Source organism: Plectrocnemia conspersa, unplaced genomic scaffold (genome assembly GCF_051122295.1).
Source record: "Plectrocnemia conspersa isolate PC_06_02 unplaced genomic scaffold, ASM5112229v1 ptg000011l, whole genome shotgun sequence".
NCBI lineage: Eukaryota > Metazoa > Arthropoda > Insecta > Trichoptera > Polycentropodidae > Plectrocnemia > Plectrocnemia conspersa.
In genome coordinates, this window is record NW_028277175.1 from 10,019,900 (window position 1) to 10,045,025 (window position 25,126).

The 25,126-nt window shown below is 29.3% G+C and overlaps 1 protein-coding gene across 17 annotated transcripts in view; it reads left to right on the forward strand.

The window, feature by feature from the left end:
• br (broad-complex core protein) overlaps positions 1 to 25,126 on the forward strand; it is a 105,051-nt gene that overhangs the window by 27,217 nt on the left and 52,708 nt on the right. Inside the window, exon 1 of one of the 17 annotated variants that reach the window (XM_088197647.1) lies at positions 5,292 to 5,541. The exons of 14 other annotated variants lie outside the window; for them this stretch is intronic. The gene's annotated coding sequence lies outside the window, so the exon portion shown is untranslated. Of the gene's footprint in view, positions 1 to 5,291; positions 5,542 to 25,126 lie in introns of those variants that run through there. 2 more of the 17 variants (XM_088197644.1, XM_088197640.1) reach the window with 2 other exon arrangements.

Sequence of the window (25,126 nt, forward strand, 5' to 3'; positions counted from 1 at the left end):
ATATTTTGTGCAAAAAAATGTGAAAATATTTATTTATATACAAAAAGTTGAGAAGCGCTGGCCGCGCAATATAAAAGAGTGCATATATTTTTTAAAAACGGGTCAATGGCCAACAAATTTCATGCTAGTGCATTTTGGCTAGTGCAGCAGCTCGAAAATCGCGACTCGTTTGTATAGTGCGTTCGAACAGAACCCGACAAAACACCAATAAAACTTAATCATTTACCATAACATGTTTTAAATTACAAATATTGCGCATTGTATTTATGATAAATAATTGTATTCGAATAAATTGCGAAAAATGCTACAATGTAACAGATTTGATGGGAGAAATTCCCAAGGCTTAAAAAAATGTATAGTGCGTCCGCACGATACGAACGAAACCACCTGTAGATTCGCACGCGGGGCGCATCCTGAAAGCGACTCACACACACATACACCCATCGGCACATCATTGCCCAAATGCCACAATATGCGTGCATTAAAACATATTTATGACCTTAAAAAAATAATTTCATATCGCGTTACGTCGCCCGTACGCATTCGAAAGTTTTAATTTATACACAAACACTATTTTTAGGACGTGCGCTTGCGCGCGTGTGTGTGTATGTGCGATTTTTGGCTGTATGCGTCTGTGCGTTCGACCGTCGAAATTGCGCATACATCATTATATGTGTGTATGCAATTTTTGTGCATGCGGACAAAAAAAACATCTCGATAACCCGTTCGACGGCGGGCGCTCTCGTTTCTCTCTTGGCCATAACGCGCATATTTTGAGCTAAATCAAACGTCAAATTGGAATCAAACATTATGCACTATTAGATATTAAAAATAATATTTATATATAAAGGTATTAATAAATATATCAAATTAATTTAAAATTAAATTCACACATAGAGACGAAGATAGGAGAAGGAAAGAGAAGGGGTATATTTTCATTAGACTTATAAAAACATTGTAATTGAAGACGTCAATGCCATTATGCATTTTACTTTCAAAATCAAGACCCCATGCGTTATATAAGAAAAGTACACCTTACGTACTACGCTATTCAGGCTTTTATATAATTTAATGTAGGCCACTACTTGTTCTAAAAATGTATATCTGCGCACAATAATGCCTCTTATATTCCTACATTACATTTAACAAAAAATATATTCTTCGCTAGCAAAAATATATGTTCTTTCATCATTGCTATCTAATGAAAAATTTAAATCATATAATTTTACTAGCCCCTGACAGATAAATTATATTTTCACTGATAAAAATATATATTTATTAGTGAAAATGTATTCTAATATGCTTTCACTGAAACAACATATTTTAAAAACTATTTTCGGAATAGATTCAAGACTGTTTTGTTTTAGATATCTTTAATGGATATACCGTGAATTTCTGGTCTAGAATCAATGAGTTTCTTAATATTTCGATTTCATAAAGATTCATAGTATTTAAGTAAATGGCATACATTTTTTTAGACAATTCAAAAAATATGTTAAATGCCCCTACTCCCTAAATATGTTTTTTGTAGAGTTTCAATTGTACAAAATCAACACAGGTATTCAGTGCAGATGTTAGGCTACCGTCATTAAAAACTTGCATAAAATAATGCTGCAATTAGCTGATACATTTTTTGCATTCTAGTTAGTCACACGGACAAGGGGATATTCATCATCACTGTCGTCATTTTCGATTACTGTTTAATGCTTTGAATTAATGACTCCAAAAATTGCATCTACACCGTCTTAATTTTCATTGCAACATACTAAACTGTCAAAAAATCAGATAATTAACAATTGGAGCTCGTAAAATCTATTCATTATTAAAACTGAGTGTCTTAATTAAAAGGCGTGGCATCCCAGATAACTTAGTTCCCTTATTTGGCTTCTGTTCCTTGAGATTTGGCCAAAATAACTGGCTGTCCCGATAAACCAGTGGAATAATTAAGCGGAATTGACTATAATATTTATTTATTTACAAAACACTTTTACGCCAATGCCAATTGAATAAAAAAAAATCTTATTAAATATTGAAAATAATAACTTAATCACAAAGCGTCCACCAACTGCGAGTACTTAGATGAGAACAAAGTAATACTATCTGAGAGATGGTTAAAAAATCTGATAGCTGTGCTTATTAGAAAGTTGTCTAATATTCTCATTCTTGCGTGTGGTACTTTTACAAAGTTCTTCCAGTCTCTGGATTGTATAAATTACCTACCAGCAGTTTGAAGAAGTGTTTTCCTAAGTTTACTTATAGGAAGCTTGTGGGTAATAAAAATGAATAATATTTATATTTCCTCGTGTATATGTATAATAGCTAAAAACTGTTTTAGCACCTTTTCTATTAAAAAATATGTCAATTGCATTATTTGGTAGCTTGATGCTGCGTATTAGGTGATTATACAAAGCACACAGTGCCTTCTAGCTTCTTAACTGATGCGCGTATCACAAGACAAATTCTAAAATCTTAGATGATTTATTACATATGTTTTCTATAAGCTGATGAAATCTGTAGTCTGCTTGAAATATGACACTCAAATCATATACAATGAAGCTAGGGTTTCCAAACTGGTTAAGATTCAACTAATTAACTGGTTTTTTTATTCGATTAACCGTTTTTTTACGATTATTTTAAATCTAAATTTATTTCTCAAAAATTATAAATAACGCACAAAACAACGCGATAAGATTCCTTGCCTCATTACCTCAACTCCTTAATTATGGAAATGCGTAAAAGTATATCATCCATTATGACTGTTCCAGAAGTGAAAGTCGTTTCCAAGGAATCATTTCAACTAAAAATATATTTTAATTATTTAAATATATTTACTAAACAATGTACTGAAGATCACAAAAAAATAAATAATTCCTTATTAACAATTAAATCAACAACAACCGTGAGCGAACGTTGCAAATATTTTTTGTACAAAAGTTCGATGCACAATAATACACTTGATGCATTAGTTTTTATTAGTATTAAATATTATTTATTTAAAAATTAATAAATATTTATTACCTTTTTTACACGATTTTCTATACTACAGTGTTGTTGATTTTTCAAATAACACGGTTTTTTAAATTTAGGGAACCAATCTTCGATTTTTTCGTGACAATTTCAATAGCTCTTATTTTAATAAAAATAGAAAATCCTTGTATAAAATAAGATACTTGTGATGCGAATCTTTAACATATGCATGTGTATGTTTCTATGTATATGGGCGCGTGTATAATTTTTAAATCTTGAGCGGATATAACACCATGACGCATATCGTCGTGAATTTTTTTTATTACTTTTCGGCTGGCCAATATACACTATACGACATGCACACAACCCACACACATTGCCGAATGCAGTGCCATTGCACTTTTAGATCTACACATTGACCCTCGGCGGATAGAGTGAGCCACGTATGCAGTTTTTTTGTTGCAAATCCTTTATGCATGTCAGTGTGCTACACGATACTCTCGGCGAATATTTTAAAACGCCAACTTCCAAATTTATCTTCGACTTGTTCGTTTATCTTAGTACATACGTGTGTACTCTTTGATTATTTGGAATTAGCAGACATAGATCGATTTCCGTCTATAGGATTATATTTAATGTCTCTCTAAGAATGCATTGTTTATTTTTATACGAAACTTACACGCACATGTGTGTATCGCTATTTGTTTTTGTTTTATTTGAAAAAATAATACGTTGCGGGTTTTTATTCCTGTGCGTTGGTAGTGTTTACAACTACATAAATGCATTTTCGCTAATAAGATGAGGGCCTGAATCAGCGATCGGAAATTTCGGGTTTTCGTAAGCATTTTATATTAATATTGACTTATAACTATCTTATAATTCAGCCGCTTATAAATTTCATCAATATTGTTTTTAATGATTTTGTTGAATGAGTTCATCAGTAACAACAAACAATCTCCCTCTACCTTTTCCATCATAAACATCACTTGTTTCTGATATGTTTCTGACATGATCATTTAAAACATAACGCTGCAACTGAGACCTGATAAACTCTTGTGTCGTGGCAGATGTCGTTCCTAGTATTTTCAACATACTTTTTAATATACAAATCATTATAAATTTTGTGTTAAAAACATTTTGTACCATTAACCCCTAACAAATTGATAGTAACTGAATTATTTTACTCAAAGACTTGAGTTCAAATCCCATATAGGCACTAGAAGCTCTCAATTTACGGTTTATAATCGATGATTATTACCCTAAAAGTTATGGGTTCAGATCCCATATGAACCTTTGTATTTTTCAATTTTAGTCATGTTTGATAGATCGGAAGTATTATTTATTATATAATTATAATTTCAATAGATTATTACAATTATTGTTTTCTTAGATTTTCCTATTATCATGGATGAATATTGTAATAATAAATTTAAATTTATTAAATTTAAATTAAAAAATAATATATATATATATATCACTGATTTACAAACTTTGATTTCAGTCTAATGTCTCAATACTTATTAAGTAGTTGTTGATTGTGTCCCCGTTGTAACGCATTGGATTAACGTCTGCCACATTGCAATAAATAAACTAAGCAAAAAGCAAAACTAAGTCCCTTATTAGTATTTTGTAAATATTATTGACAATTGATTCAATTAAACAACTCACAAGACAAATTGTGTATTTCAAATTGAAATTCTTTACAAACTAGTGGTTTTTAATCAAAATAGTTTTAGAAAAATAATTACGTGTTAGCACATGTGTTTTTTTTCTAATTTCGTTGTGAATTTACAGGCGTTAACAAAATGCGTTACAACGAAGTAAACAAAATCAATAACTACTAAATAAGTATTGAGATACAAGACTAAATTTAAAGTCTGTAATTTAGCCACATTTATTTTATTAATTAAAACCTATTATCGCAACATACAATCAATATACCTATACTATATTTGTGTTAATACAGTCAGTTTGAGAGCTATTCATTTCATCATTATTCAAAATTTAAAAAGTTCATTTTTTTAACACTTTTATAGATTTTTTTTAGAGAAGTGTTATTTTGCGTAATGGTCTTCAAAACTAAATTTCTTCGTCCATTATATTGGCAATTAAATATAATGAACGTGTTGCAACTGATATTTTTATTTATATTGATCAACTTGTTTTTTTATGTAATACTGAAAAATATCTATAGTTACTTTTTATATAATTTGGCAATAGATATATTCGTTATTTTTAATGATGGTTCTGCTTCCCTGTCTCCAGCGTCAATATTATTTTTCGAGGCATCCTTTTTGTGTTCGTCTCTTTTATTTTTTAATTTCGTATCACTGCGTTCTTTGGCCAACACAACGTCGTAAGTTCGCATAAGAAAAAAAAACATGACCGCGTATAGATTCCAATTTCAAAAATAGTGCGCTTCGAAAACGGAACTGTGTCGGACGGGTAGCAAATTCGCTCCATTTTATTTTTATTTTTTATAAAAACAGTCCCTGTTATTTTATTTGTTAATGAATAATCTCTTAATTATGCAAGTGTGTGTATTATTGACTGAATGTTCACACGCCTTAAAAGGTAAATATTTTTTAGCTATTTTATGTATTTTTAAATTATATTGGCGATAAAAGCTTTGTTGCGATAATATAAAAGTTTATTAATCGGCATTATATGCATTTATCGTTTCTTTAATGATCAATAAATCTGATGCTATAAACCAAATTTCTTCATTTAAATTATTTTTATACTTAACATAATTATTAAGAAGTGATATTACCATGACCTGATTTTTATACAACTCTGCAGATTATTTTTATATAGGTCAGCGATTGAGAGAGTGATATTTTCCAAAATCAAATTTTTGCTGAATTCCTAATGTAAAATTTCGTATGAAAGAACTCTTTGTTCGAGTACGGCACGTTTTTAGCTTCTCTAGAAAATAATAATCAAATGTAAATGTAATCAAACGACTCATTTGTATTTTCAAATGCGTTGCATTGTCTCTGAGAATAAAAAAAATGTACAGAAGTACCATTTCAAATGCATCAAACGAATTCTTAGCACCAATGTCAAAGAGGGTGCATTTTAATCACTTCGATTCGTAGTCATCTATACGCGAGATGATTTGAGTCAAAAACCTCTCGGAATAAATTATTTTTTCTAAAAAAAAACGTAAGTTGTATTTATTGCCGAATGATCATAAATTCTAACACAGTTACTTTTTTTGAACATGTACTGCGTATTAAAAAAACCCATTAGCTACGATGACAAAACTACACTAATGAAGTATTTGGAGAACTTGATGAAAATATGTTTAGTATAAATATTTATAAATCAGTATTTAAAGGCATAAAAATGTATTAAGATCTACTTCAAAGTTTCACTACCTTTGTAATAAGTATTTAATATAATCCTGTGGTAATGGCAGCATTGCCATATTGTATCACGCATCTATGAACAATTTCAAGAGTGACTCTCCCTTCTGTTTCCCTCGACGTCTTTATTTTTTTGTGTATTTCCATAGTTCTCTTCGCTTGGAAGAACTATGCACTCGCTCGGCTGACCAATTTGGATGAAATATTAACAGGGTAAGATGTTTAGGTATAAAATTACAAAGTTTAATAATGTAATATTGACCTCAAGTGCATTTTCAATAAATATATGTTTACTCATTTATAATAGATCCACCTAAATGTCACTCTTTCAGATCCGCCTAAAAAATAAGCACACTCCTACTTTTTTTTTAAATTGTAAATAATTTACCTACATCAAATTAAATGGATGTATGCATCTATATTTTATATTTAATCAAAATTCAGTCACTGATATAAATAAAATTTTGCTTAGTTGCTCTTCAGGACCATGCTTAAAATATATGGAATGACATCCATTTTAAAAAATTTTCAGTTACAGTGTATAAAAAATTAGGTATTTGAATACGTAATTAAAGCACTATTATAAAGTATTTAGGCTTCTTAACCCTTTGAGTAGTGAGTTAATTTTAACACATTTGTTAATTTTTTAGTATATTTATTTATAGAAAAAATCAGGTTTCTCAACGTTTAATTGCTTTGATTGATTTTACTACTTTTTTGTATTAGTGTGTTTTAATAAATTATTTCGTTAATTTATTTTACATACTTTTTATATGTTTTTCGACTTTCGTGGATTTTTAATATCAATTTAAAGGCTCTCAATGTTTTTTTATGAAATTAATATTATATGTTTTTTGTTATGGTTCATTTACGTGCTCTCTTATTAATTATTTAATAATATATTTTTTTTTAAATATTAATATTTCTTGAGCTATTTATGTGAATACATAAATAACTCAAGAACTGTCTGGAGTACCTCAAAACAGTGAAATATCGACCGCCGTACAGTACGGCGATACTGATCAAAGGGTTAACAATGTGGTTAAGGGATTCCGAAATGGGAATACTTGTAAACAGCGAGAAAACATCAAAACTTAACAAGAGATCTTGATCGTATACTTTTATTTTACGAATTTTATCTATAAAATCGAAGGAGGTTTTTACATAAGAAGCCATTTTCTCTGCTTGAAATCTTTTGCTATATATTTTACTAGTTTTTGAGTGGGTGCGTTAATAGCACTGAGAATTAGCCTTAATGGTAAACCCTATTTTAGGGAATATATATATATATATATATATATATATATATATATATATATATATATATATGTATATATATATATATATTCATATAAACATAGACATAATGTGGGTTGATGTTTAGTCTGAGTTTTCAGAAATTTCTTCACAAAAATGATGAATTTTCGTTCGTATCGCAGTGCTTACGTAACGGCGTGTTTTTACATGCAAGCTGAAAATTTCTAATGAATTCGTTTTATCCGAACATTTGTACGTATTGCCGCCGGGGCGAGGAAGAAGACGGTGGTTGTTGGCCTCCCTCCCTCCGTTGCGGAAGAAGAAGTAGTGCTGTGCCTTCATCAGGGGTGGATGTAAAAAGGGGGGCCAAGGCGCTTGGGGCAACGTCTTAGGAAACTTCTAATTCCTCCCGCGCCCCCATCGCGGCCCCCAGGAGCCGCGCCCCACACCCGGGAACTCCCGCGACCAGGAACGGGGCAGGTGGGGGACTTCATACATATTTCTGCGTTTAAAACGCCGTCAGAAGTACGCTTGTTTATGTTGAATTACAAATACTAGGGTGAGTTCAACACTATGCATGTTTCTTCTCCTGGTTCTACTGCGCTTGTTTGGCACCGGAACGTGGGAAAGGGTATGATGGATGGAGGCAAAGGGAGGAGGTTTAGAGAACCGGAGAACGTAGCTTTTGCAACAATATAACTTTTTAATTTAAGACGTTTTCGAGCGGAGTGTAGAGAAATATATTTGATATCTAAGACATACGTGATAGTGTAACTCAAAAATTTCAAGACTACAATTTAAATTCCTATATATGCTATTGAACTTGTGTGGTTGTTGATATGAATGATTGCTATATGTACATAAGAGGTGGTACATAGATCTTGAAGGTATGACAAGGGTAAATGTTTACAATTAGTTTAATAGTATGGTTCAAGATTCATAAATGATGCCATTAACTATATATTATACATTTAAAATCACACCAAACGTCAAACCCACACCACTATAATGTTATATTTTCAATTATAGACAATGTTTTAAAAAAGATTTCTAGTTAATAAGTTATTTTTTTGAATTTGCGCCCATTTTTTATGTAGAGTTGCACAAAAACAGTTATATTCATTTCACAGTATATTTTTAACATTGAATTAATATTAATTAATAACGCATAAATTTACTTATTTTCTATTTTAATATAGATTTATAAAATAAAATTATATATTTTTATAAAATAAAACAATATTGAAACAATTATTGCCAAAAAAAATCGCATATTAATTTATTGTAAATCCTCCTTTATGTTAGTCCAATGCGTTACAATAGGATATACACAATCAACGACTACTTAGTAAATAGTGAGACAACAGGCAAAGCCTCTAAATCAGTAATATATTTTAATAATTAGTAATTATCAATATATGTCACTACGTACGACTTCTATTTTAAAAATTCATCCGTGAAATTAGGAAAATTTAGAAAAACTTTACCTGTGATGATCGATCGGAATTATAAGTATATATTAATCACTAAGTTCGATTACTTAGATACGATGGAAAAAAACCCTCGAGTTATGTAGGATTCAAACCCAGATCTTTCAGATATTACTCACCGACTTATGCCACAGGTATATTGTGTTGGTACAATACACATTAGTTTAAAGTTCGTATGCTCTAACTAATGAAAATGGTTAAAATACGCAAAACTAGTAAACTAAGAAGTTGTTAACTGTACGTGTATTAAACTACATAGTTAACACTTTGATGCCATACGTGTGTTTTACTATAAACACTGTTGATTATTTTATTATCTAAAATAAATTAAGAGGAAGAAAAAGGTTATTGTATTTATTGAATATGTGAAAGACACAAGAATGAAGTATGACATGATCTTATTTTACTTAAAAAATATGTGTTTCATGCGTGCCATTTGTTCAGATTTCGTTAGACATTTCTTATAAAATATGGTGTTTATATGTCTTTGCTTAAATTTCAACGAAAGACTAAAATCATTGAAACCATAGGTTGACATTAAGTTGATCGTAATCGACCAGTCGATCGCGAAACTATTTGCGGTCACCCGTGCTTTATATGATATATGCATAGTATTTCGCGCTAAAACGTTGTTTTGAATAAAATATTGGTTTATATCTGTAAAAATATTTAAATTAAATCTTTAAATTTGTATGAAGCAACATTAGATACTGTTAAACCACTGTCAATGTTACATTGAATGATTGACAATAAATAATTAATAAATAGTATAGTCCAATTCAATAAAAATGTTAGCTCAACTTTTGTATATTCTATTTATCTTTATTTTTGGGCGAGTTATTTATCCTGCTCTCTTCCATGAGTGTTTGAATAGGTCTTTAATCAGTTCAGTTACGGTGTTCCAATATACATATTTTCCTTTTGTATCCAGTTCTTAATACATATAAAAAATAATAATTTAAACCCCTTACTATATTAAGTTTATTGTTACAAAGTAAGTCATTTACCACATGTAAGAAGTCTAGTGACGGCACCCTAAGGAGAAGTAGTAAATGTTGCCATAAATGCCCCCTATTCTTATACCTTGAGCTTTCTTTCTACTATAAATGAAAATTCAATTCCTCTTTAATCATTACAGTATAGTTGATGGAGTTATTGACATCTGGGGCAACGCCATTCGAACCGTCAATTTGACACCTGGGTGTTTCACCCATGAAACACCAGTTGGTAAATCACGTTCGCGTGATTAATAACCCGCCAGCGGTTCTCAACACGCGCACGCGGGGCAAATAGTATTAGTTAAGTAGCCTCTGGAGGGTAATGTTTGTTAACATCGCTTAAGAAAACCCAAATGCCTCGTTGTATTCCACACGCGTTACTATATCTCAACTATAAATGATATATTAGAAGATTATACATATGCGCTACTTAGATTGAGATAAACATATTTGTACATACGCACTTGCTTTGTGTCGTAATTCTAATAAATGTGTGGATATTGATTAATAATTTAGGCATGCGTATGAGTAACATTTTTAAAAAAAGGACGTGGAAAATCTCAGAATTTATCACAATCCATGAATTAATTGAGGGCCATCCGTCTGTCAAAAATGACAGCCAATCTGTCAAATAATGAAATATCTGAACAAAAATTGGCCATAACGCGAAAGTACTAAGTTACATTGAGGGGTTTTTAACATTAACATGTATATGTAAAATGTGTGAATACATGTATAACGAAATTCTATTTTTATAGCAACGTTTTGCATCAAATGCATATTTTATATACATACATATGTACAAAACCAGATATTTCGATATTTACGTGTTTTTCAGACTTTTTATTATTATGTCAATCTAGTACTCCCATATCAATATTTTTTAAATCAAATATAAATATAAGAATAAACTTTACTAATTTATAAAAATAAAACATTAATATTTTCGCGTTTTTTATAACAGATATTTAGTAAAAGATGTAATTTTTTGAATTAAATAATATCTTTTCAGAAGAAATATATTTTAAATGAGTAATAAAAATATATACCTTTCCGGTAATATAGTTTTTAACAATAATATTTAATCTGTAAATCTGATTAATAAAATGAGATTTTTAATTTATTGCTTAATATGCAAATTACAAAAATCTTAAATTTGGGATGAGGAGATGCGTAAAAAACTGCTATAAAAATATTTAATATAATTTTTATGTACTTTTTTATGTCGAACAAAATTAAGATCGACATTATAATAAAAATTTAATGCCTTCAGTATGAACAATAAATATTGTTTTTTTTTATTATTTACATATTAAATATTTTCACTAAGTACATATAAGTAACCTAGAATTTCAAATATATATATAACTAAATTATTAATATATATATATATATATATATATATATATATATATATATATATATATATATATATATATATATATATATATATATATATATATATATATATATATATATATATATATATATATATATATATATAACTAAATTATTAATATATATATATATATATATATATATATATATATATATATATATATATATATATATATATATATATATATATAAACTGTTACTTGAATATTAAAAAAAAAAACACCAAAATAATGCACAACCAAAACGTTTCTAATAAAAATAAGTCAATCGTAATGACAACGCTACAGTTTAAAAAAATGCTGTGTTACAGATATACTTACTACAATGTAAAAATGGCATATAAAGTCTATAAAATATTTTTAATGTATTTTATTTTGGGACTGACTTTAATTTTTTCAGTAATAATAATGAATCTCAGTGCATTTCATAAGCTAAGAGAAAAGTTCTAGACTAGACTTCTAATATTTCTGCATAGTAAATATTTCCGCCTTTGAAAATACTCGTTCGCTTTCCGTTGATGTTGGCTTAACTGTGAGCAAATATTTATATAAAGAATTTTAAATTTATTTCTTCGACTAAATTATTATTTTTACTAATTTATTAGTTATGTGTTTAACTATTTTTCGATTACGAGTGTCATACTAATGAAATTGTTTTTAGTATTATAATAAAAAAATATTTTTGTATCTGAAAAAAGTCGTTCTATTAAATCTATTCCACTATCGTAATATTTTTTTCGGGAGCTACTTCAAAAAGTTTTCATTGGCGTACTTTTGTACAAAAATGTATTAAAAAAATAAGCTGCTTATTTTTTAAGCACTGCTCCCAGGATACATGACGGCACATTTTCTCGACACAGAATTCTTAACTGTTTCGTAGTCCATAGTAAGTTTATTGTTTAACTGCAACTGTTACACAGTAAATCATGTGAACATTATAAAAAAAAGAAAAAAAAAACATATTCTATTTACTTGCAAAAGTCAGCAAACCAATATAAATAAACAAGAAAATCATTCTTGAAGTTCTTAGTTTCTTAAACAACAATACAATACTGTCCAGCGTCCCTAACTACGTCAGTTTATCCTTTCAATAATAAAACAGTGTATTTGACACATGTCAATGTTTGAGTAGATAAATATAATGAATCACTGTCTGAATAGAACTCACAGTCGAGTTGAAAAAAATGGCGTCGCTCCTGTTTTTATTTTATATTTTAATGCACGCGTTATTTTTCGCATCGTCCACTAATGTCCGCGTCATAAACGGACAGCAGCGTGCGGGACCCACTCTAGGGGGCGCATGGGGAGCCCGCACGCGTGCACGCGCCCCCACTGGCGCTGCCCCCTTCACGCGCGCGCGGACTTTGTAAAATTCGCATAAAGTTATGAAAAACACGAGGCATACGGCTCCGCGCCTAAAAGTGTAGTAAAACCTCTCCCCGTATTGATTATCCAATCAATAAAATATATCATACAGCCGAGCTGCGTATGAAATCCTTTTTCGCTGTAACTTCCTCAAAACCCGACCACCCACCCCCGCGCAGCTTCTAAAAGTATACATATAAATACATACACACATACACATACACCCACATACATATTTTGCAGATACACCCTCAAAGTTGTATGAAAATTATAGCTCGAGTATGAAACTTTTATATCATCGCGGTACTTTGTGCGGATGTACTCGTATAAAATATTCCCGTATAAATGACGGGAATTTTCTGGCACGATTGCCGGAGTATTGGTGGGCCCCCGTGGATGGGGAGCGCCACCCCCCTAAAGCATAGAACCTCTCATCTATTGCAATGAAAAATGGCCTAAACATGTATTTTCAAAACATTCGAACCGGGTCAACGACGATAGCTCCTCATTCACCCTTTTCATAATGCGGGTATCTTTACGCCTCGTCTTGTGACGAATATTTTTTTGTGTTCGTGTAATATTGCTTCAATATGGTTTATGACCATTAATATAATATCTATATGATATTTTAAATTAAAAAGTAACTAAAATATTATATATTTATGTATCAAAAATATATCATTTCATCTTATTCGATTAATTTGGCAGTAGTCTTTTATAATACTTGGAGTACGTTATTCGATATGTGGAGTAAGCCGAAAAAATATATTTACTTAAAGATGAGCTTAAAACTGAACAGACATGTTTTTTTTATAAAAAAAGCATATTTCTATAAGTAAAAGACTGAATTCTGAGAAATTTTATGTTTTCTTCAACTTATGCATAAGCAGAAAGTTTTTAAAGGGAACATTTATAATTAAAAAAAATTGATAAAACTTTTCTATAATTACCAAAAATGAAAAATAAACAGACAATACATAAGTACTTAAAGTATTTAAAAATAATCAATAAATGTATTAACCCACATTTCTATACAATATATGTTTATTTACTGAAAGTAAATTTAAGAGCTTTTGCTTTTTATTATTTTATTACCATTAATTTATTAAATAATTAGTCAAAATATTTATAAACTGCTTTAAATCCTAAATCATAATGACAGTTTATTTTTTAATATGTTTATTTCAATAATATAAATAATTTTATAGACATGCTAATTTATATATAATATATACATGCTACTGGTTTTTTGCATATTCACAATTTATTATAAGCTACAGTTTGATAAAAAAAATGTAAACATAAAATCTTTCACAATTTAAGTGAAAAAAAAATATAGAGGGGAATCACGGCAGTGGCAATCATGAGGTATAAATCATGTCTTACTCAATTCTATATAATTCATAGGAGACAGAATAAATATAAATAAAAATAATGCGGCCAGGGCACCGAATCATTAATGAACGCGCGACCTTTGATCGAATTTATGACAATTCGCACGATTACGCAAGTTTAATTGTCAACCATCTATTTGTTGTAATATAGACTTCATTTTTTATATTTTTGCTTCACAAAAAAATAAAATATTACCCTCTCAGTTAATGAAAATGTGGCTTAAGCCATTGTGGTACACTAGCATCGTTTTGGGGGAGGCGGAGAGAGATGATGAAAAGAATATACCGGCAGCGGTGCGCGGAGCACCCCACGCGGCGCCACCCCGCCGCCCCCCGGAGGCTGCCGCCCCGGGGTTGGGGGCCCGGAAAAGAGTGCGCGTTAGAAAACTAGAAAGAGACGCCCGACGAGCGCTACAGGGTAACTTTCCGAACTGAACTGTGTGTTATATAGGGGGGCACACGTAGGGGGGCAAGCTCCGCGATCCGCGCCCCCGCATCGCCGAGGCGCGCTTGCATTCGAAACAATTAAAAATATAGCTTTAATTTTTATTGATTAATCATTTTTAATTATTGAAAAATTATGCAAAAATCTAAAATGTCCAGAAATTGACTCTGTTTCGATTAGGGACTGTTTTAATAGATTGCTACTTTTGATATTATTTTCTTTAGTATAATGAACGATTTAATAATGTTAAATACTGATGCAAAGTAATTGTCGTAAAATGATAATTTTAGTGTTAGTCTAGTACTAAAACACTGAAAATTTTCTAAAAAATTTTTTTTAAATAATCAAGAATAAAATTTTTGATACGTGATAATAATTACATAGATTTGTTAAAACACTCTGAAGTTAGTCGCAAGTGATCTTATACATTTTTTTTTAAATATTAAATAAACGTTTCAATAAAAAAATAATTTAATTATTTTATCAATAGCTACCAATGATTAATCATAGACGAAATTTAATAATGCCATATTTTTCCAGGATTTATAATTAGCATTTAAATTAAATTTATTATTTTCATTTCTCATTTCTAATTAATCACTAAATCTAAAATATAAAGCAGCCCTATGTATTAGTTTTATATTACCTTACCAAAAACACTTTTTAAATATAATGGTTAAAGTAATGGAGTATTAAGTTAGTAATTGCGTAGTTAATTACCGATTAACTCAGTTACATTACTATTACATGCATGGTTTATTGTCGTTTAGATTAGTTATGAATAAAAGTGTTTAGTAATATTGTAAATTATTTAAATGATCTACATTAGCGCATTATAACTTTAAATCATACTTTCACAAGCGAGCGTATTTTTTCCATATGAATTAGACTTTATCTTTTTTTTATTTAAAATACATTAAAAAAAAAATAATGTTTAAAGCCCTGCCGTTCGTCATTCTTATGTATCATGCTCGTGCAATCAAGGATTAAGAAACTTTACATGTTTTCAAACATTTCTTCTTTGCCGCTCTTTCGTCTCCGGAGACCAATGAATGTTTACGAGCTTAAATCAGATAAACCTAGTAGAGTACCTTTATTTTTTAAACTTCATACAAACTCCCCCTAACCCCTCCCTTATACGTGAAATTAAAAACACACACACGCCCAATTATAGACCGCACACGGTTTCATAATTAAAAACCGATTACGATTTTAGCGAAAATTTAAAATTAATTCAATTATCGATACAAATGCGGCACAGCATCCCCCCACCCCATCCCCTCATAAACCCCCCTCCATCCGACTAGTTCCGGTTCCCGTCACGCACACTCGCGCCAATGGCCGTGGTGGTTATGATGGCAGCACTGAAAAATGTGTACAAGAGATTCGATTCCGCAATTCACGCGCCGCCACTGGCTACAGATGAATTTTAAGGGTACAGTCACCGTGAATATATTTTTTTATATTCAAATTATGATTTTTTCATATAATATAATACCAAATGTAACACTATAATCCTCCCTTATTTCTCAGATATTATTGCAAACAACAGTTAAAATATAAATATAAATAAAATTAGCAATAATAAACCAAAGTTTTTTTGTATTTGATTCAAATAAAACATTTTTTTTAATATGTTGTATTTTATAAAAATAGACTTTTTAAATTGCATTTAATCAATAAATTAAAGTTTTTAATAACTTTATTTTTATTTTTGCTAATATTTATATATAAAATATTATAATAAGTAATAAATTTAACTAATGAATCATATTTAAAAAACATATTATTTCACTCGCGTTGATAATAACTATTCAGAGATTTTTAATATACTATACAAATATTTTACATAATTAAATAAAATTTATTTACACTATAATTAAAATATATTTAGGTAGTCTTGCTTCTTATAAATAAACTATGAAATCAGTTTTTTTATTATTTGAATACGACTTTAAATAAGTATAAAAATAATGTGTACATATACTATTTTTTTACGTTTGAATTCTATACACTGTATAGATATTTTCTTTTTAAAAGTCGCCGACTATTAACGGATTGTCGACACCGCCCCAAATATTCACTATAGTCTTACTTTCATGCGCTTTTTCAAATTAACACTGAACAGCTTTACGTGTTACTGTCACCTTTGAAACAATAAAAAGAATCAAATATATAATTTACACAACAATGTGATAAACTACCTGCCATGAATGTTATCCTATGCACACATTATTCTAGGTTGCAATAAAAAAAGTTGAGTTAACATGTTTTTCACTTAGTAGTTCTACATATGTTTTTATTTTTTTTAATTTTTATCGTGTCTGGGAGATATTGAATTAATTAATATTAAATAATAATAATTTTGATCCAATATTCCAGACTAGGTTTTTCTAGATTTTCCTTATATAGCGGATAAATTTTCAAAATAAAGTCGAGCTATGTAGTGCATAGTGACATATGTTGATTGTAAGCTTCAACAATAGTTAATTAAAATATATGTCACTGATTTAAATAAATTGCTTTCAGTCTGGTGTCTCACTGCTTACTTAGTAGTTGATGATTGTGTTTACTCGTTGTAATGCATTGAGCTAACGCCTGTCATGTTCTAACAGATGATTTACAATAATAAAAAATATATTTCTATGAAACTGTAATAAAACGAGAGTAATACATTAAAATTGACTTCGTAATGACTGAAAAATTATGTAAGAAAGAGTTTTCTTATAATTAGTCATATCGTCCTCTATCGTCTTGTCTGACGGTGCGTTTGTTTAATTTTTTATCATATCGCGATATTTGTAAAAGTGAGTTGGGGCATGTGCCACATTTACGAAATCTGCAGAGCAGAAGGAAGAAGAGGAGAGAAGAGATGTAAAAAACGAATTTACCCTCGGAATAAAAATATGTGTGCCGTTTTCATGGAAAGTGTGTCATTTGCTTTATTTTCGCACTTCGTGTTCTGCATCTTGGTGGCGAGTATCGATACACTACGTAAAACGATTTATTATTTCGCAAAAAAAAGGCAGGGTGGTTAGGAAACGATTTAACCTTTCTTGTATTTTTAATCAGATACATAGAGCATAACGCAATTACATTTACGTAATATGGATGTTGCTAATATATTATATTATGGTTTATGCCATTTTTTAAGATAAATCTAAAATTTGTCAAATTTAAGACGAAGACTCCTAGTGACTCTCAACTTTTTCTGATGCTTCGAGCTCGCCAGGTGGTTTCTTTTATAAACCAAATGCTGTCCCTCTAAACTTTCCCACCCATCTTAAGATTACGTTTTGGCTGCTAGGGATGCTACCTTGACAACCAGTATTAAAATATCCTTTGAATATACTCGATGATGAAATTATATTAATATTATTATTAAATGTGTAATGATTTAATGAATTATAAAATAAACAGTTTGTAATAAATCAATTAAATCATAGTAAAATTTTTGATTTATTTTTGCTTAGATATATTTTAAATTAAATATATATATTATATATAAAAAATTAATATCTTTGAGTGTTTATTTAAAATAGCACACAAAACTCAATTTCGACAATAATGTCAGTTACATGATCTTGTCTTAAAGTTTTTATATTAAAATATAATTTTACTGGAAATGCTAGAAACGTTTACTCGAGTAAACGAACAATAGAAGAGAATCAACAATACATTAAAAGTTTACTATGAAAAGCTAAAAAATTATGTCAAAGTAGCTAAAAAAGTTTTTATTCCTATAAATGTACAACAGGGTCTTTATAACATAATTTTTAGAACTCTTAGCTTTTCTTTAATTATTAATAAAGGTCTTGAGTTTAATAGAATTAACTGATCAGGGAAAACATAATATGTATAATCGCAATACTAAAATTGAGATAAATTCATATATTTAAAAACCTGAAATACAATACTTCAGCTAACTTTAACTATAAGTTTGCCATCACTAATTTTTCTATTATTTTTAAATATTATTTGTTTTATAACGTAACTGCATTTTAATTTTTTTGCCTGTAAGAATTTCACACTTACTATATAAATATATTAGAAGACATGAACCCTTATTCGAATTACTTTTTCTTATATATTTTCACAGTAAAAAACATGCTTTCAAATCAAGACCGATTTTTGATATTCCGTTAAGCTATTAATTTACGTTTTATAATTCTCCCTTTATCGAAGTCAGACGCCTGAAACTTTCCGACTGCATTCATAATTCTTACAGGGTAGTCAACTTTCAAAATCAATATGTTAAGTAAATGTTGTTATATTAATTTTTGGTTGAAATAAATTTTAGTTATAATGTATTATATAAAAAAATATTGGTTAATATAAAAATAACACTAATATACACATCGATTATATTAGTGTTTTTTTACTAACGTAAACAATTAGGTGTTATTTATATAGTAATGTACAGCCAAAATATAGAATTTGCGCGAAAAATGGATAAAATTACGAAATATTCGAAACGAAAATGTCAAAGGTCGCACGCAATTATTCAAAGGTCGCAGTTCGATTCGATGCGAAATTGTAAAAATATACGTAATGCACACCATCGCCTACATAGTTTTAAATATAATCATTTTATATAATTGTTACAATGGAGAGTATTTATAGCTTAATCGAACTTTTTAAAATAGCCAAGGATCGAATTAGAGGTTAGCGAGAAATGCGAATGAAGATTTGAATAGTTATTTTTCAGGGATTTCATTAACGAGCTCACTTTACATAAGAAATGAGTTCAAATTATAACATCTAAATATATATTTCAAAATTAAATATTTTTACGAGGTAATAATAGCTCCAGGGCTTAAAATTTATTTAAATTATAATAAATGGCTTTTAACCTTAATTTAATGAAAAACTGTAATAAATATTAAATAATTCATAATGATACTATAATCAGTAAGTAAGCCCAACAGTCAAAAACCCATCAACATAAGCTTGACTTTCCCATTAAATTTCCAGTAAATCGTAAATTATTCAATACAAATTAAACTACATATATATTACAATAAAGAGCAATTTTTAAATATAATTGTATATAAAGTTTGTTGAAAGACTTTAATTCATTAGTCTCTTCATTGTTTTAATTTTTATGTAAGCACTTTCATTCGAAAATTGTTATTGAAAGTTTATTTCTATCTTTGTTTTTAACTAACGCCTAGAAATAATTGTAGGAGGTATAATAAATCATACACAAAAAGTTCAATACATGTTTATATAAAAAAATATGAATACATATATAATAATATAATTTATTAATTGGCGTTAAAAATGTTTAGAGCACTGCCTCTTTTTACTATCTAACCTTTGAGATTATGATGTTCGACTCATATGTTCAATAAAGTTGGCCGACCGTTATACAACCCTTTACGGTACGGAATCGCATATTTACACCCTCAACGACAAACACGTAACATGATATATTCATAAAAAAAGTAGATGGAGAATATTTTACGATTGTATAGGTATCTTTTATAGTACTACTTATACGAGAGAGTTCAAGATGTTACGTGAAATTTTATCATTTAATTTTAAAATAACAATATTATATTTTCTTTGAAAATAAAATTGTGTTTAAATAAAAAAAATATTAATTCTTGAAGCTATTATCTTTTATCTATTGAATTGTGCGTCTGTATTTCATATTTGAGTTTCAGGGGTTACTGATTTTATGGGAGCATTGACTTGAGAATATTCCACCGATTCACATCCGGCGCTATTTGAGATTATCTGTATCACAGTAATGAAATTAAAGTGCTTCGATTTTTATGAATATAATTTTATAACATGAATAAAAATCTGAACTGAAAAGCGTTTGAATCTTAAATTTCATTTTAAATGTCCAGATTTCATTAAAGAAAGTTTAAGCAGATGATAATCAAAAATGCCTACCTAATATAGTTTTTCTAAACATTAGTTAATTTTAATTAATCAAATTTAAAATATTACATATGTATTTTTTCGAGTGTTTTTTTTTACCAGTAGTAAAATAAATCTTGTAGCACTAAGTATAATAAAAAATACACGGATGTTATTATTAATTCACAATTATACAAAAATATCGCTAAAATTTCAATATTTATAGGTATATATTTATTATTTTTATTAAATAAAGTATTTGAAATTAAATATTTATTAAAACTTGTTTTCAATATTTTAATATATGTTGCAACCAATACATTATTAACAACCACTAAGTATGTAGTGAGACACCAGACTGAAAGCATATCTTGTCCACCTGACATTTTATGCTAGGTAATTAACAAATGCTTTTAAATTTATATATTCCAAGCGCGATGCATATATTTATTTATTGTAAGACATGCGTTAGCCCAATACGTTTCAACGGAGTAAACACAATCAACAACTTATAAGTATGTAGTGAGACATCAGACTATTTTTAAAAATTATCAGGTATCGTCAAACAATATATGTCACTATGGACAATCTAGCTCGATTTAATTTTCATTATTCATCCGTAAGATTAGGAAAATCTAGGAATTATTTTTAAATTTTATTTACTAATTCTGATCCTGAAAACACGATAGAAGTGTTTATATAGGACTCAAACTCAAGTTTTATTAAACACAACTTATTTCAATGGTCTATCGTTTTTTTATTTATAAGCACAAATAAACTTATGCATAGTTACTCTCTAGGACCCTGACCAAAACATGCCAAAATCCAAAATTTTCGCCCCCTTCTCTTGATCTGTATATGTAAGTGTATTTAAATGATATAATTTCATAAGTTTTAATCATCTTCCTTTAAAATAAAGCTGGAATAGCGTGTTATATAAGCCGCTAGACTAATAATTCAGACCTGTAAGTTTGATTCTAGCAGCAGATTTTTTTTTGTAATAAAAACGCAATACATAATTAATTTTGAGTCTGTTATGATACAGTTTTTACTTTTATGTGATTAAAATTATAATATCCTATTTTTTTATTTGCTACTTATTTTTTATTGATTTTTCTTATAAATCGTTTTTACGTTGCGTCTACTCTTTCTGAAGAACTGCCATTCGATATGCTTAAAAATTTTTATGTATCTTTGTATAAAAACTTAATCATCTACGCTAGTTCATAATCACAAAAATCCTGAATGGTTTTGTAAATAGGTATGTTTTTATATCACAGATTAGGTTTTCTTTGGTTTTCCTCAACTTGCGAATAAATATAATACCATGATGAAAAATTCAAGTAGTGGCATATATTGATTTTAATTAATTAATTAGATGTCACTGATTTATAGACTGAAATTAGTCTGACATCTCACTACTTACTTAAGGTTATTTAATATTTTTTAATTAAAAATCTGATTTTGACTATTGTATTTTAGGTGTGCACCATGCGCACTTAAAATATATGAGCACCATCTCATATAATGTTTTTCAGCTGCTCATATCTATAACCGAAAAATGGCAGACTCATTGAGAGGCTATATGACTTGTGCAAGAAGAGCGTTCTCAAGCGCTGACATCCTAGTCGTGACGGACAAGAATAAGGGACACGATCGCGACTCTCGTTTGCAATAAAAAATTACCGAGCTTTGACAAATTTTTGACACCACCCATTAATAACTTTAAGAAGTGCTTTATTGAGTAGATGCAACGTGTATAATGCATCGTATTGTACCTCAACGCCTTTAGCAAAAAAGCACTAGAATATAAATTAGAATGCGGCTCATAGAGATTTTCATTAACAAGTAGTACTTCGATTATCTTAGATTTCAAAATTGTTGATTGTGATTAGCTCGTTGTAATACATTGGACTAATGCAAGTCTTAAAATAAATAAATATATGCACATTGAATATAATATTTTAATAGCCTAATTTGTTAATGACTTAATATAAAATCAGGTGGACAAGTCAATATTGGACTGCTAAATGGAACCGTTTCCTTGAAGATCCCATCACGTGGCAATTAATCACAACCCTCCGATTAAGAAAAATAGGGGACTGTACCGCAGCATTAATGAAGTTATTTTAATAACATGGTATATGAATTGAGTGTTTCAGGAACATATTGATTGAGACGCAGGTAACATATTGGAACGTATCATTATGAATATGTAATTTTGTTTCCAGCTGTACTTATGCGTATGTGTGCCTGTGGGTGTATATGGCAACTCTCGTCTTTTTCGTTTATTGATAATTTAGCCGGAGCGCAATGAGCTTTAAGCTCATTCTCCAAACTTACACTGGCGTAATTTTATAATATTTCTGGGGGCGCGCGAGAACAGACACACACACACACAAACAATGGATGGAGTACAGGGCCGCGCCTCCCGTCCCACCCGGGGGCGCCCCAGCAGCCTTCCCGATACACATTACACAATATTTGCACAAACCGAAACTTACTTATATTTCTAGATTATATAAAAAAAGTGGGCGGCGTGATGGGGGCCCCTGCAACCGGAGCGCCCGCCGTCCCCGTACCCTGCCCCGGGTAGGCAGCACGGGGAATCAGTACATGCGCAAAAACCCAAAAACATCGCCGATGGAATGAATATACTGTCGAGTACTACTGTACTACTCTACTATTTTCGAGTATTTAATCATAGGTAGGCGCGGGGGAGCGCGCAGTGGCGGCGAGGTTTTTTCATCAAAGGGCGCCCCGGTATTTTTTATTTTTTTTGCACGCCCACGGCTTCGACGTTAAAAATAGACGCTTCTTGTTCTTCGACGCAAATTGTTTATTAACACAGCGGTGCCTTCTTCTCTTCTTCCGCATTTCTTTTTCTGCTGTTCTTTAAACTTTTGTGACACATGAATTCAACCATAAGCTTGTTTTCACGTGCTTTTTAGTTGACTACGTGCTGTGTATGCTTAGACATACGTAAGAGTGCTTAAATTTATTTATATAAATTAAATGAAGACCATCTTGACCTCAATACATTAAATGAAACTTTATATATGGATAGCCATGCTTTAAAGAACATTCTCTAACAAATCTCTCTCAAAATTAGCCTACAAAAATGCTTTAAACATATTTTGTAAAATCAATAAAAATATTTTAAATAAAAATAAATTTATTTAAAAGTGCAGCGCAATATTCTTGAATAGCGAAACATTTTTTTTTAGAATATTTTATGATATTTTTAACCTATGCTTGCCAAAGTCCGATATATCCGCATTTTTATTAGTGAGAATTATTGTATCTAGCGAAGAAAGAAAACTCTTCTTTAAAAAGCCCAGATACATACTTTAGAGTAAAATATCGTTTTATCCAACATTTTTTTAATATATAATATATCAAGCCGAGTGGATAAATCGCATATTAAACATTAATTTCAATTTTCGATTTTTTTTATTGTTCTGTTGTAACATGACATGCATTAACCTAATGCGTTACAACAGGATACAAAAAAAGCGATAACTACTAAATAAATAGTTGAAAACAGCTGGAAATCAGTGTCATCTATTTGATGAATTATAAACTTACAGCTAACATAAAACTTATGCACGACTTAGCTCGATTTTATTCAATTATTCCTCCGTGAAATTAGGAAAATCTAGGAAAATTGAATATGTGATGATCCTTCGGAATTATACTTGTATAATAAACACTAATTTAAAACTCCCATTTAAGATATAAATTGAAAAACTCTATGGTTCATGATATGTAATTATTTTTTTATTAACTGATATTTCTCTCAACTGCATCACTTTATTATATTATTTCCGCAGTGCTTAAATTAATTATATTTTTCAGGTATAATATATATGTATATTCTATATAGTCGGTGACTAAAACACGATTAGTCTGGGTTCAAATCACATATTTATTTATTTATTTATTTTATTAATTTATTTAGCTTAATAGCTAATCTTCACATCTAACAAATTTAGTAAACATATATAAAAATATATAAAAAATACATAACAGAAAGAAAAAATAAAAATATACAATAATAAAGTCTTAATATTATAATTTATTTCTATATGTACGAAGGTGTTTTTTTATTCCATTTATGAATCCCGTTATATTTTTGCTGTTTCGGATTTCTCTTGGAAGACTATTATATAAATCAAAACCTCCGTACATAATTCCCCTAGCCGTACTCGTTTTCTTATACCTAATTATCTTAAAATTTTCTTTATTTCTAGTATTATATTTATGTACATCTTTATTTCTTATTAAATACTTATTAAAATATTTTGGTAACATATTATTTTCTAACTTATATATAAATACTAAAACATTCATACTCAATATTTCTTGAACATTCAACCATTCTAATCTATCAATCATACTTTTACAATTAGTTAATCTATTTTTATTTAAGATTACTCTCATTGCCCTATTTTGTAATTTTTGCAACATTTTTTTATCTAATTTATTTAACATATTTAATAGTGTTGCACAATAATTAAAATGGGGCAATATTATACTATTTTAAATTTTTTTTTTGTATTTATACTTAA